At 32.2% G+C, this 14,129-nt stretch overlaps 1 protein-coding gene across 3 annotated transcripts in view; it reads left to right on the plus strand.

Annotated features, from left to right (window-relative positions):
• Nucleotides 1-14,129, plus strand: part of LOC127709397 (uncharacterized) — a 449,543-nt gene that overhangs the window by 116,766 nt on the left and 318,648 nt on the right. The gene's annotated exons all lie outside the window — the stretch shown is intronic.

The raw sequence follows: 14,129 nt of genomic DNA on the forward strand, positions 1-14,129 counted from the left end.
AGGAGCCTGTAATTGAGTGGTTGTTGTGCTGTTTGTCATATTTGTTTTTCTTTTAATGTTTTGCATAGTTTGTTCGAATGTTGTGCCATAACACCACTGTCCCGGTTGGTGCAATCAAATTTAGTTTAACTCCTCCACATTCTATATGTGCCTGTCCAAAGTCAGGAGCCTGTAGTTCAGTGGTTGTTGTTGTTTCATGTACTGTCAATTATCTCTTGTTTTCGTTAATTGTTTTGTAATAAATTGGACTTTTAATTTTCTCAATTGAATTGTTTCATATTTTCTTGTCAGGACCGATTATACATGTAGCCGTCCATACATGGTATAGGTTTGCCTCATAGTTAAATAGTGACATAAAAATTTTACAGGAACCTTTGTGATGTCCAGTCATGGTGGACAAATAGCTATAAGTTGTATGGTCCACACACAAATCACAAAAATAAGAAAAATAGGAAGTGCATAATGACATACTTGTATTTAGTCTTAGATGCATGATTTTTTTTATTAGTTGTTAGTGGCTTTGAACTAGCTGTCAGTAACTTCAAGTACTCTCAGATCAGTACTACGTGTCTTTTTGTTGTTAGGATATACAAGTTCCCGGCCACGTCCACTCTGTGTTTTTGTTAGATGCATTCTATTAGTATCCATCTGATGAGTTAAGCGCCTTTTTCAACTGATTTTTATAGTTTGTTCTTATGTTGTACTGTTACACCACTGGCCCATGTTAGGAGGGGGGATCCCGCTAACATGTTTAACCCTGCCACATTATGTATGTATGTGCCTTTCCCAAGTCAGGAGCCTGTAATTCAGTGGTTGTCGTTTGTTGATGCTTAACATATTTGTTTTTCTTTCTCTTTTTGTACATAAATTAGGCCGTTTGTTATCTCATTTGAATTGTTTTACATTTGCTCATTGTTGAAGGCTGTACAGTGACCTATAGTTGTTAATTTCCATGTCATTTGGTCTCTTTTTTATATACACCTTATCGCTATTCCCGGCTGACCCGAGAATCTGTCCCGCTTTAACTATTGACGTCATACAACAACCACTTTTCCATTGTGGCATCAGATATTTTGTATTATGACGTCAAAATTTTACGGGAACCTGTGTGATGTCCAGTAATGGCCGACAAATAGTGATAAGGTGTATTGTAATTAAAATACTGTAAATTCAGAAATTATTGCGTGCATTTAAATTATTATTGAGATATTGTCATTTTCGACTAAAGTGCGATTATAAATTTTGCGATATTGACTTCATATACAAAATTTCAAAATCATTAATGTGAGTTTAAATTATTGCAATTACAACCCTGTCGCATTTTTCGCAATAATAAAAACATCACATTAATTTCTGAATTTACAGTAATACTTTTTGTGAAATCTTTATTAAAAATCAGTAATTGTCAGACATTGACCTATTGTTCCTTACTTAGATGTCATTTGGTCTCCAGTAGCAGTGGAGAATTGTCTCATTGGCAATCAAACCAGATCTTATTTTTATATTGACATTATTTCATTGCTTTTCTGTGACACCTTGCAAAACTATAAACATAGCCTTAAAACTACAAGACCTCATAATGATTTGGACTATATTTACCCATATTATATTACATGTTGTTTTGAATTTTGCATTGAATAAATATGGTATAATCTGACTGTATAAGGATACGACCATTCAATATTCTGTTACAGGGGGAAGCAGGATGAATTTTGGAATATTTATTTTGTGATTCCTGATTGTTTTATTTTTTTGTTGTCAAAAAAATTATTTCACACATAAAGTCTTAAATATCCTTTATTTTGGTGGGTAAAATAATTTTTCATTCTGATATCTTTAAGGGCAAGTCAAGATTATTCATTTTCCAAATCCCCTGCTCCCACTAATGTAAAACTAATCAGATGTGAAAAATAATTGCCAATGAGACAACTATCCCTCAAAACTCAAATGGCGTGGATATAAGCAATTTTATCCTACACTATGACTAAAGCCTTCAAACATGAGAAAATCCCATAATGTATATACTTAAGATTGTTTTTAGATGTTTGTTATCATTTTTTTGAAATTGAAATTATTCTTATTTTAATCTTAAATAATCAAAAGTATGTACATAAGCTTCAATAAAAATATACAAAAACAAATTAGACTTTTGGTGTAAATAAATAATTTATTTTAATGACTTTATCATATTTATATGATATGTCTGATAAGAAAAGGTCATAATCATATACATTTACAGCAACATATGTTCAAAGAAATTTTTCTATTTATTTATTCATTTACTTCAATATCTTAAATTCATCACTATAATAACATATCAATCTTTTTTTATAGATATTAATATATATTTAAATAAAGTTTAACTTCATATGCAACATTAAATTATCATATCTGTTATTTAAAAGGTAACTTTTCATTCAATCATTCATATCTTTAATTCCTCATAAATGATATTAAATGTAAGTAAATGTCATAATAACAAACAAAATATCAGTATGAGAGCAAAAACATAAAGTAAATGCTCAAATAAGTCTGCATTCAGGTTGTGAGTTCAAACTCTCCTTGTGCGAGTTATCTGAACTCCAATCAAAATTGATTAGGATTGCTGTAACCAAAGGTCTATGGTTATCTATGAGCATTCAGGCATCCACCACCAATAAAACCTGGCCACAACACCTAGTCAATACTGAACATGTTGTTAAAAATCAACAATCAATCACATATAATTTGTGCGTTTTTTTAGCATGGAAGGAGAGGCAGAGCTGATACTTTCCTACTGATTAATATTTCATATACCTGAAATCTGTTAAAAATATTTTTCATGACCATATGCACTATTTAACAAAAATAATACTACTGTTTTTCAAATAAACAAGGGTCTGGACGGGTGTCCTCCATTTCTATATTATTTAATCTTTAAGGTCATTTGTCTGTATTCTTTATACTTTTTGCCCATCATTCTCTTTTCTCAATAAAGTAGCACATCATTATTCTCTATTCCTTATTTTTAGTCGATTTTTCTCTATTCCTTATACTTTTAACCATAGTTCTCTATTCTGTTAACCCCATACTAACCGTAAGAAATGATGGGTAGAGGTTTAGGATAAAATTAAACTATAGTTGTTATTTTTTTTTGCTAAATTGTTTGTTTTTGTTTTTTGTCACACACTAATTGTGTTTAAATAAAAATATTAATAAAAAAAACCATGCATACTAACCTTTTTACTATTCGAGACAACCAAACAAATGATCACAAATGCTTTACACAACCGTAATAATTAAATTAAAATATAAATGCTAACATTGACAGGCCAAAATTAAAGTTTTATTTAAAATTGAAGTCTCACGCTGGTAAAGGGGCGTTTATTTACATGTGTTCTGTGGAAATTTACTGGATTTCAGTACCGAAAAGGGGCAAATGTATAGCCATTAACCGATCTGATCAATAAATTATGTTATGGATATTGTTCATATCTTTCTTCTAACCATTAAAAGTAATAATACTATGATTTTGTGCGCTCAGAAACCTTGGATCTGTTGAAAGATGGCGTCGATTTATGTGCTTCCTTTCGCAGCCTCAGTTGCAATTTGACACGGAGTGATGGGTAGTTATGCAAATATTTAGGGACTCCCATCATCATAGATACTATTTTTGGTCATTTCATATTTAAATAGCCATTAGAATGCAAATGTGTCAGTTATTTCCAAAAGGGGAAAACACCCGCCATATTTTTATCTTCCAAAACAACAACGTTACTTGCCATTTTCAGATGTTTGTTTCTTGTAAAATCTCCTAAGAAGAAAAAATAGCATGGTCACCTGTTAAACTTACCTATATAACTAATTGATGATGAAATGATGCAAGTTTAATTGTCTTTAATAATAAATTTCTTGAAAAATCACACGTTCACGATGTAAACAAATTACCGAGATGATGCGATACTGTCGCCGTCTATGAAAAAATCGCGATTGTCGCCCTTGAATTCTTGTCCGTTACGTCATATGGAAGGAGGCACAGAACTGACGTGTGGCTTTCCCACTGAATGTAAATACAAAATTAATAAAACAAGGGGGTTAGATGTTTAACAATATCAGAAAGACAACCATAACCTTGGACAAAAATAACGTACACAGGTAAATATAAAAATAATTTTGTTTTAAGGTATATATGGAGTACAGAAATAATTTTTACAAAATAAATAATTTTGTTGTTCCTAGTTCGAGAACAAAAGTGAAAATTTATCGTCATATTAAACACTTATCAAAGGTGGTATATATTAAAAATAGTAAGACTAGATATAACACTAAATAAGTAAACATTAAATAACAAAAATACCATTTTTTACAAATTGTATCAACAGGTCAAATTAACAGGAAAGTCAATTTGAGAGTACTCGCAGTTACTGAAAGCTAGTTAATACCAAAAAACATTAATAATAAAAAATCATACATCAGAGACTACAATCAACTAAAACACATCCCAGGGATTTAGTGTTTTAACGTCATGGACAGTCAAAGAAGACATGACTTGTGCATACCTGCCAACTTTTGAAAGTCCCCATGGGGGTTTTAGTGCGCGACAACAATTCTTTGCGACATATTTTGTGCGTGCTGTTTTGTGGTCTAGAAAAAGTGTCATATTTGTATGATGAGCTTACAAGCCCTTTTCTTAAGTTTATTAGCATGATTCTAGTTATTATTAATATATCAGTAGAAAAGATGAATCTGTAGCTAGAAGACCAGGATTTATTTTCTTGTGTTAGGATATTAAATGATTGTTGATGTTTAAAATTTAAAATTATGCATAAAGAAGGACTTTTATCAAGTTGGGAACAACACCCCAAATGAGGGGTAACCCCTCAATGTAAGGACATTAAAAACCAATTTTAAGTACAAATGAGCACATATCTATAATATTTGAAGAAACTTTTCCTAAAGAATTATACATCTATCTGGTATTATATGGTCAAAACATGCCCAAGAATTTTGCAATGTTCCTGGATTTTTATCTTCTTTATTATTAAAAATAATTGGACCCCTCATTTAGAAAAGACTTTAAAGTTGTTCCAAATATAATGAATTTTCCCAATTTTAAAAATTTAAGTTAAAAAATCTTAAGTTTTCTTTTTTCTTTTATACAACAGTCATTTAAGTGATATACCCCTCATTTGGGGGTTTGTTCCGAACCTGTTTATTTGGTCCTTGTGAAAAATGAAGTACAAAATGTATAGTACATTGTACCTTAAATGATTTGCCCCATTTGGTAATTTAATTGAATACAAAAATGACATATGTTTCAGCAAGTGTAATGTCAATAAATTAGTGAATAAACTACTATTTATTATCTTTATGGTAGTACTGCATCATTGAATTTTGTCAATCAGCCATGCTTTTATTCTAAAGCTGTTTAAGAACCTCCTTGCAGATGAAAATTAACCTTCCATGTTCACGATTTTACAATTCTGATTAACACACAGAGGTGAATACAACACAAGTTCAATATCTAGCATGTTAGAATTATCTTAAGAGAAAACGTTTTTGATTGGCTTATTAATTTGATCATGAGAAACACAGAATTTGATTGGCTGATCACGATTGTCTTCCCTTGGGAACAGGTCAAAATCGGGAACAATCATATTTTTAGTGTAGATTTTCACAAAATCGTGTTTTAGAGGTTTTTTCACGATCACGATCGTGCAATCGTGACAAAGGGTCAAAATCGTGTAGTACACGCCTAAATCGTGAAAGTTGGCAGGTATGCTTGTGCAATGCCAAAATAAAAGTATCGACAGGCAGTCGGATAATAACGGGTTAACCTGTTGATAAATATGTATAATGTAATATATAGATAGAGTAATCTCTATATAGAAAATGAACGTGGAAAAATAAAAAAAAATAAAATATCACTCTGTATATCCATGTAGTTTTAAAGTGTATTTTTTAACATGAGCAATTATCTAACAAGGTGTAGATACCTAACAAATTACAGTCACCATAACATTGATTTTTATATGACCAAGGGGATAATACAAAGAAATCATATTATAAAAACTGACTTCTAAAATAATTTGTGCTGTCATATTTTTACTATAGTAAACTCATGAAAAAAATGAAACTTATCTCATGTACTTAATGTTACTCACTATGAAATAATTATAAATCTATCTTTTTATGCCCCAGCTAGGGACATTATGTTTTTCAGTCTGTGCATCTGTTCTTTCATGTCCACAACCCCCCCCCCCCCCCCCCCAAGTTCTATTTTTACCCGTGTCGGCCATGTTGGTTGGAAAGGGGAAGGGTGTCATCGCACACAATTTTTATAACTCAATAACCCAATGGTGATTGTGGCCAAGTTTGATTAATTTTAGCCCGTAGTTTCAGAGGAGAAGATTTTTGTAAAAGTTAACAGAAGATGACAACGAATGACTGACGCCAATTAATGAGAAAAACTCACACTGGCTCTTGTTCCTAAATTTACTTTGAAAATAATTTCAAAGACTGTACTTTTATTGTTGAGCTATCTGTTTCATAACATAAAAAGCTGGTGTTTACAAAAATAACTAGACATGATTCTTAGACTGTCAAAATGTAGTCAAACTTAGAATTCAACTACCAGAATTGAATGTACAGTTCATGTTGGATCCAATTCAAGGACCAATATCTGAAGAAAATTATTTTACTACCAAATTGTGATGCAACAGATGCATGTCATTATACATTCACAAATATTTCTGTTATATAAACACATACCGGTATTAGACAGAAGAAGGGGGAATAATTTCTCGTTATAATGTCATCAACTGATCTTGAATTCAGTATATTCCATTTATCAAATCTTCATGGTTTTCTTACTTTATTTGGGAAATCTATCAAGCTGACTTTTACATTTACAATGTATCTCGAAACTTTCTGATCGAGACCTTCAAAATATATTTCTGTAAGTTCAAAAACTATTGCAATATGAATAACACAACAGATTTTCAATGTCCCCAGCGTTCTAAATTTTTTTAACAGGGCTCATTTTCAACCTTCACCGGTTGTCTGTAGAAAGCTACTGCATAAATTTTATCCAAATTAGATTAGGATTAATGAAAGAACTTAGTGAGCGCGCTCACATACCCCACGACCCCACATTGTCATTGGAGAAATAAAATAAGTGTAAGAAAAAAAAATTGTATCAGAAAAAAGAATTGAATCGTAATTTCCTGTCGATATGCACAACTACATAGTATGTCCTTATTATCTAAAAAGGTTTCATGAAATTCTGTTGTGTGGTTTGAGAGGAGTTGCGATGACAAGAAACAGGACTGACGGACTGACGGACGGACGGACAGACGGGTCAAAAACATTATACCCTCCGCAACTCGTTGCGTGGGGTGTAGTTATACTAGAGTGTTTACCATCCGGACAGATGCTCGGACGGACAGACGGACGAAACACGTTTATATATTCCCGGTCGCAATGTGATGCTGAGGGGGACAAGAACAGATATGGGGTATATGTCAAGGAGACAATATTTCATCTCAGAAGTTAACTAACCAAAAATGTACACTACACCCAGAGGTCGCCACAAGATCTGCAACAAACTGGGAAACCCCACACCATGTAGTTAGCCCTATATAGCCCAGACTGACACATGACCTTAGTTGCAATTTTATTTTTTGTACAATATTACCTTACAGTTTGATTTAAATTTGTTTTAATTAATCTCACATTTTGGAAGGTCACCATGAATACGCAATAATATTATTACACACATTAACTTCTGAATTCAAAGTATTTTAAATTTTTCTGCATAAAGACAGAATTCTACCAAATTGTCTTTGAATTTTATTACACCTAGGTAGAACCGTTTTAGGGAATTAAAACTTATGTCTTTCCTGTAGGAGTCATTCTAGTAAAAAAAAGATTGTCATTGCAAATAAGAATATACAGTTATATGGTTAATGCGTGGAAATATGCACTGTTTTCAATATATTTAACAATTTATTAAACGAGAGAGTAGGGCATGAGGGACAAAATATATGGTACGCTTAATTGGTCTAGTCATGATATATTTATTATATAAGTATATGGTTTAGGGCTCGGGATCTGAACAGTGTATATAAGGGGCACAAACCCCAGCAAAAACATATGGTGTACTCAAAGGTGTTGTCATGCTGATTGATAATATATATATGATTTAGAGGTAGGAATATGAACATATTTCAAGCTATTTTACCATTAATGTTATTTAGGGGGCAGGGCATGATAAACTAGAAAGGCAATTAAGATTAAATATGGTTAGGGATGGGGTTTTGAACCCTTTTTTTTTAGATAAATCTAAATAACAACATTATTATATGAGGGGGCGCGTCATAGCCCCCAGAGACAAACCCTAAGCTGCATTGCAAAGGTCTTTCCCGTTCTGTGGCATATAAATTGTTTACTACCACTTCATTTTAACTCTGGTGGATAGTTGTCTCATAAGCAATCAGTCCACATCTCTTCACTTACATATTGATAAGTCAGAAAGAATATGTTTGGTTTTAGGGTGACATATAAAATTAAATACTTGACCTTGAAGATCATCATCCGTGGTACACGACACATTATATGTAGGTGCTGCACTTGTGTATCAAATATAAAAGACTTTTTCAAGGGAGAGAAAAGGATGTGCTAAGGACAAAAAAATGTAAAACAATCAAGTAGTTTGACCTTGAGGTCAAAGGTCAAGGTCATTTGACGGTATTGATATTTATGAGATACACTGTCTTATTGTAATACACCTTCATGCCAAATATCATAAGCCAGTGTCAAAAGATAAATAAGTGTTCATGATTAAATACACGGATTATTGTGAAAAATACTTGACAATTGTACATTTTTATTCCGTTGCCATGGTAACGGTATAAGAGACTTCAGCTCAAAAATCTTAAAACTTGTAACACACATGTAAACCCTTATAGAAATATTTAAAACATTAAAAAAATTATAGTAACTTAAAAATTTTCATGTTTTGTTGTTGATCTTTTTAGCAAGTATCCAAGAAATGCCAAAAATGTCCTTTTTAGACCGGTAAGCCCCAAAATATAGCTATACTCAAGTTACAACATTTTGTCAAGTTTCGAAGGACGAATGATGCTTGTTATAAAAATCAATTCAAATACCAGCTAATCATAACCATATCTAGCATATTCAGAATAACAAAAATGTGACATTTTAGTGGAAATTTTGGGTATGATGCATTGATTGATATATCATGTTACTTAGTAAAAATGATTTAGCCTATCAGAGATACATATTGAAATAGAATTCTAATGATAAAGTTTTAAACAAGAGTGCACACGCTGAAATATCTCGCCTTCTTTACTAACCATTGATATTATGTTGATAGTCCTAAATATAAAGCTTTACTACAACTATCACATAAATTTAACATGATCCAAGAAAATGAGATCAAGGTCATATAAACCAAACGAGAAATACATGTACACCTTACAATCATTCAATACACTAAATATAGTTGACCTATTGCTTATAGTTTCTAAGAGCCCTCATGAAAAAATGGTGTCTGAATTCTGTCTGACAAGTATTCTTAATTTTTCTTATTTTTTTCTGAATAATGTCTGAATGGCTGATAGTTTCTAAGAAACAGACATAACTAAGAAAACTAAACATTGACCAATGAACCATGAAAATGAGTTCAAGGTCAGATGAACCATGCCAGGCAGACATGTACAGCTTACAATCCTTCCATACAACACATATAGTTGACCTATTACTTATAGTTTAAGAAAAACAGACCAAAACACAAAAACTTAACACTGAGCAATGAACCGTGAAAATGAGGTCAAGGTCAAATAAAACCTGCGAGACTGACCTGTACATCATAAAATATTTCCATACACCAAATATAGTTGACCTATTGCATATAGTATTAGAAAAAAAGACCAAAACTCAAAAACTTAACTTTGACCACTGAACCATGAAAATGAGGTCAAGGTCAGATGACACCTGCCAGTTGGACATGTACACCTTACAATCATTCCATACACCAAATATAGTAGACCTATTGCATAAAGTATAAGAAAAACAGACCAAAACACAAAAACTTAACTATAACCACTGAACCATGAAAATGAGGTCAATGTCAGATGACACCTGCCAGTTGGACATGTACACCTTACAATCCTTCCATACACCAAATATACTAGACCTATTGCTTATAGTATCCATGACCACCAAAACTTAACCTTGCTCACTGATCCATGAAATGAGGTCTAGGTCAAGTGAAAACTTTCTAATGGGCACGAGGACCTTGCAAGGTACGCACATACCAAATATAGTTATCCTATTACTCAAAATAAAAGAGAAATTAACATTACTTTTTTTCCAAGTAGTCACTGAACCATGAAAATGAGGTCAAGGACAATGGACATGTGACAGACGGAAATTTCGTAACATAAGGCATCTATATACAAAGTATGAAGCATCCAGGTCTTCCACCTTCTAAAATATAAAGCTTTAAAGAAGTTAGTTAAAGCCGCCGCCGGATCACTATCCCTATGTCGAGCTTTCTGCAACAAAAGTCGCAGGCTCAACAAAAAATTAAGTTTTAAGTGAAAATTCAAAAGAACCATGTTGTTGAAACTAGAACATGTGTGCGCATATGTGAGATTTAATTTTGCATCCGAATTCTTCAAAAATGCTAACAATATCATTAATACCTTTATTTTATGTTCATTTCAAGTATTTTCAAGAAAAAATAACGTGGACAGATCTATTTAAACTCATTGTGCTTTGAAAGCGTACATGGATTTAACGCGTCATCTCTGGTCCGCATTTTATCATTGTCAAGTCAACATCCGGTATTAGGAAATGTGCTTTAAAAAGAAAGTACAGTTCTGACAGATTGATATTGCATTAATAAAGAGTCTAAGGCAGATTTTAGTACACTTATGTTGAACATTTAGTTTGATGCACTGTCAATTTAACATTTTACATCAAATTTATATCAAAAGTCTGAAGCTTAATATCGTTTTATGGCTATCATTGTTATGATGCCAACATTTTCAAAATGATTGACTTTGTTACTAAGTCTCACGGGACTGAAATCTGAATCAGAGGAAAATCTCCAGCTGACTCAAATATTTGTTTGAAGCCCTGTGTCATATGGTATTTTGAACCCCATGGAAAATCGACCCCGGGGTCAAAATACCGCTATGGTAAAATGAACCCCCCCCCATGGTATATTGAATCCCCCTTGTATGGAAAATTTACCCCCATGGTAATTTGAACTCCCCTGTTTTTTTCATTCTAGATAATTATTAGAACATTATACATTATTTAAAAGCTTATTATAGATTGAAAATCAGACATGCCAAAAGGGGAGGTAAATTTTCCATGGTAGGAAAAAAAATTCCATGGCTTGGTATGGGTGCTGAAGTCTTTACCAACAAAATTTCATTCAAACTACTTATTGAAGCATTATGACTAGAACATGAACCTTCAATGTTTTGATTATTTGAAATCCTAAAATAAAAAGGGAGTTAAATTTCCCATGGTAAAAAAGGGGGAGGGGGTCAAATTACCATAGCTCAGTAAAATTGTTAAAACATCTTTACAATATGACTTATATGTACCATATATTAATTAGAGTATTAAAACTTTTAAAAGTAGTTTGAAATAAATTTGATTTTTGAAAATGGAGGTGTAAAGACAAGGGGATTCATGGCAAGGGGGGTCAAAATACCATATCTAAGAAAAATGGTTAAAAAATCTTTTCCATCATGTATACCAAGTACTACTTACAGCATTATAACTATGTAAAATAGTTTGAATAGATATGAATTTTCCAGCATGTTGAATACATACAAACTACTTATTACAGTATTTTAACTATGTAAAGGAGTTATAATAGCTAGAATTTTTGAAATTCGAGGTCTATAGTAGGGGGTTCAATATACCAGATGTTTTGTAATTTTACTTAGCCATGGTATTTTGACCCCCCTGTCATGGTATATTGAACCCCCTGCTATAGATCTCTAATTTCAAAAATTCAAGCTATTCTAACTCCTTTACATAGTTATAATAGTCCAATAAGTAGTATGTATGTATTTAACATGCTGGAAAAGATGTTTTTGAAATTTTACTTAGCCATGGTATTTTGACCCCCCTGCCATGGTATATGAAACTCCCTACTATAGACCTCTAAAAAATGAAGAATGTGTCCCCATGGACAGTTAGAAAATGGAAACTAAAAATTTTGCATTTTTTTTCCATTTATAAAGGGGCATAACTCGAGAATGGTTAAAGTGACCCCACCAAAATTCAAACTTGATCTGTATTTTGTGGTAATAAGCATTGTGTATAAGTTTCATAACATTTGGTTAAAGCAAACTTAAGTTAGAGAACGGAAACTAAAAATTTTGCAATTTTTCCATTTATAAGGGGACATAACTCTAGAACGGTTAAAGTGTCGCCACCAAAATTCAAACTTGATCTGTGTTTTGTGGTAATAAGCATTGTGTATAAGTTTCATAATATTTAATTGGTTGAGGAAAACTTAAGTTAGAGAACGGAATCTAAAAATTTTGTAATTTTTCCATTTATAAAGGGGCATAACTCTAGAATGGTTAAAGTAACGCTACCAAAATTCAAACTTGATCTGTATTTGATTGTAATAAGCATTGTGTATAAGTTTCATACCATTTGGTTGAGGCAAACTTAAGTTAGAGAACGGAAACTAAAAATTTTGCAATTTTTCCATTTATAAAGGGGCATAACTCTAGAACGGTTAAAGTGACACCACCAAAATTCAAAATTGATCTGTGTTTTGTGGTAATAAGCATTGTGTATAAGTTTCATAACATTTTTTGTTGAGGCAAACTCAAGTTAGAGAACGGAAACCAAATTTGGGACGTACGGACGTACGTACAGACGGACAAGGGTAAAACTTAATGCCCCCTCTTCTACGGCAGGGGCATAATTACAAAAAAATCTAGCTATTCTAACTCCTTTATATAGTAATAATACTCCAATAAGTAATATTCAATGGGCGTCACTTCAGACAATAGATGTGGACAACAAACAAACGAGTAGAACAAGTTACCAACGGCAATATTATTTCAAATCCTTTGAGTTGTGTATAGAAGAATTAGTCAGCTTATTGAAAATTGCTGAACGCTTGTATAGTTTTTTGGTTTAATTGAAAATCGAGGTAATTTTTATGATAAAACTCACAACAACAGATGTGAATTCTTGGTTTTAATGCTGTTAAAATAAAGGGAAACATTTTGCAGTGAGCGATCAGCAGTTTTTTATGGAGTAAAGGGTATCTTTTACCATACCATGAAATTACATGGCGAAATTTTATAGTATGGGAACTTGTTCTACAGGCTAAATCATATGGGAAATAAGTCATATTGTAAAATCATGTGACGACTTAAACACCACCTTAAACACCACGTTTGACATAAGAAAATATTTCCCTGGTAGACGTATCTACAATGTGTACCACATAAACAATTCTGGAATCAATTTTTCTTTCAAAATGGAATATAAATAAACTAGAGGCTCTCAAGAGCCTGTTTTTTTTTTGTCGCTCACCTGTATTTATTGTTGCTTTGGAAATCATGTAAAATAAGGTTAAAATCATAATTAATAGTATTAGATATTAGATATTAAAATGATATCTAGGATTATGTATCTTAGAAACTATAAGCAATAGGTCAACTATATTTAGTGTATTGAATGATTGTAAGGTGTACATGTATTTCTTGTTTGGTTTATATGACCTTGACCTCATTTTCTTGGATCATGTTAAGTTTATGTGATAGTTGTAGTTAAGCTTTATATTTAGAACTATCAACATAATATCAATGATTAGTAAAGAAGGCGAGACATTTCAGCATGTGCACTCTTGTTTTTAAATGGGAGGAAAATGCTGACCTAGATTTTTACCTTATATTTAGCATTGGCATTATTTTGGTCTCAAATTGTAAGAAAAAAGTTTAGAATCAGCTTACATTTTGGTAATGACCTTTTTATGAGCTTTTGAAGTCTGTCTATGAAAAGAAAAGTGGGCGATATGGGCCAAAATATTTTAAACTGTATCGTAGGAAAAACCCCAAGGAGTCAGAACATCT

This window comes from Mytilus californianus, unplaced genomic scaffold (assembly GCF_021869535.1).
Source record: "Mytilus californianus isolate M0D057914Y unplaced genomic scaffold, xbMytCali1.0.p SCAF_7, whole genome shotgun sequence".
NCBI lineage: Eukaryota > Metazoa > Mollusca > Bivalvia > Mytilida > Mytilidae > Mytilus > Mytilus californianus.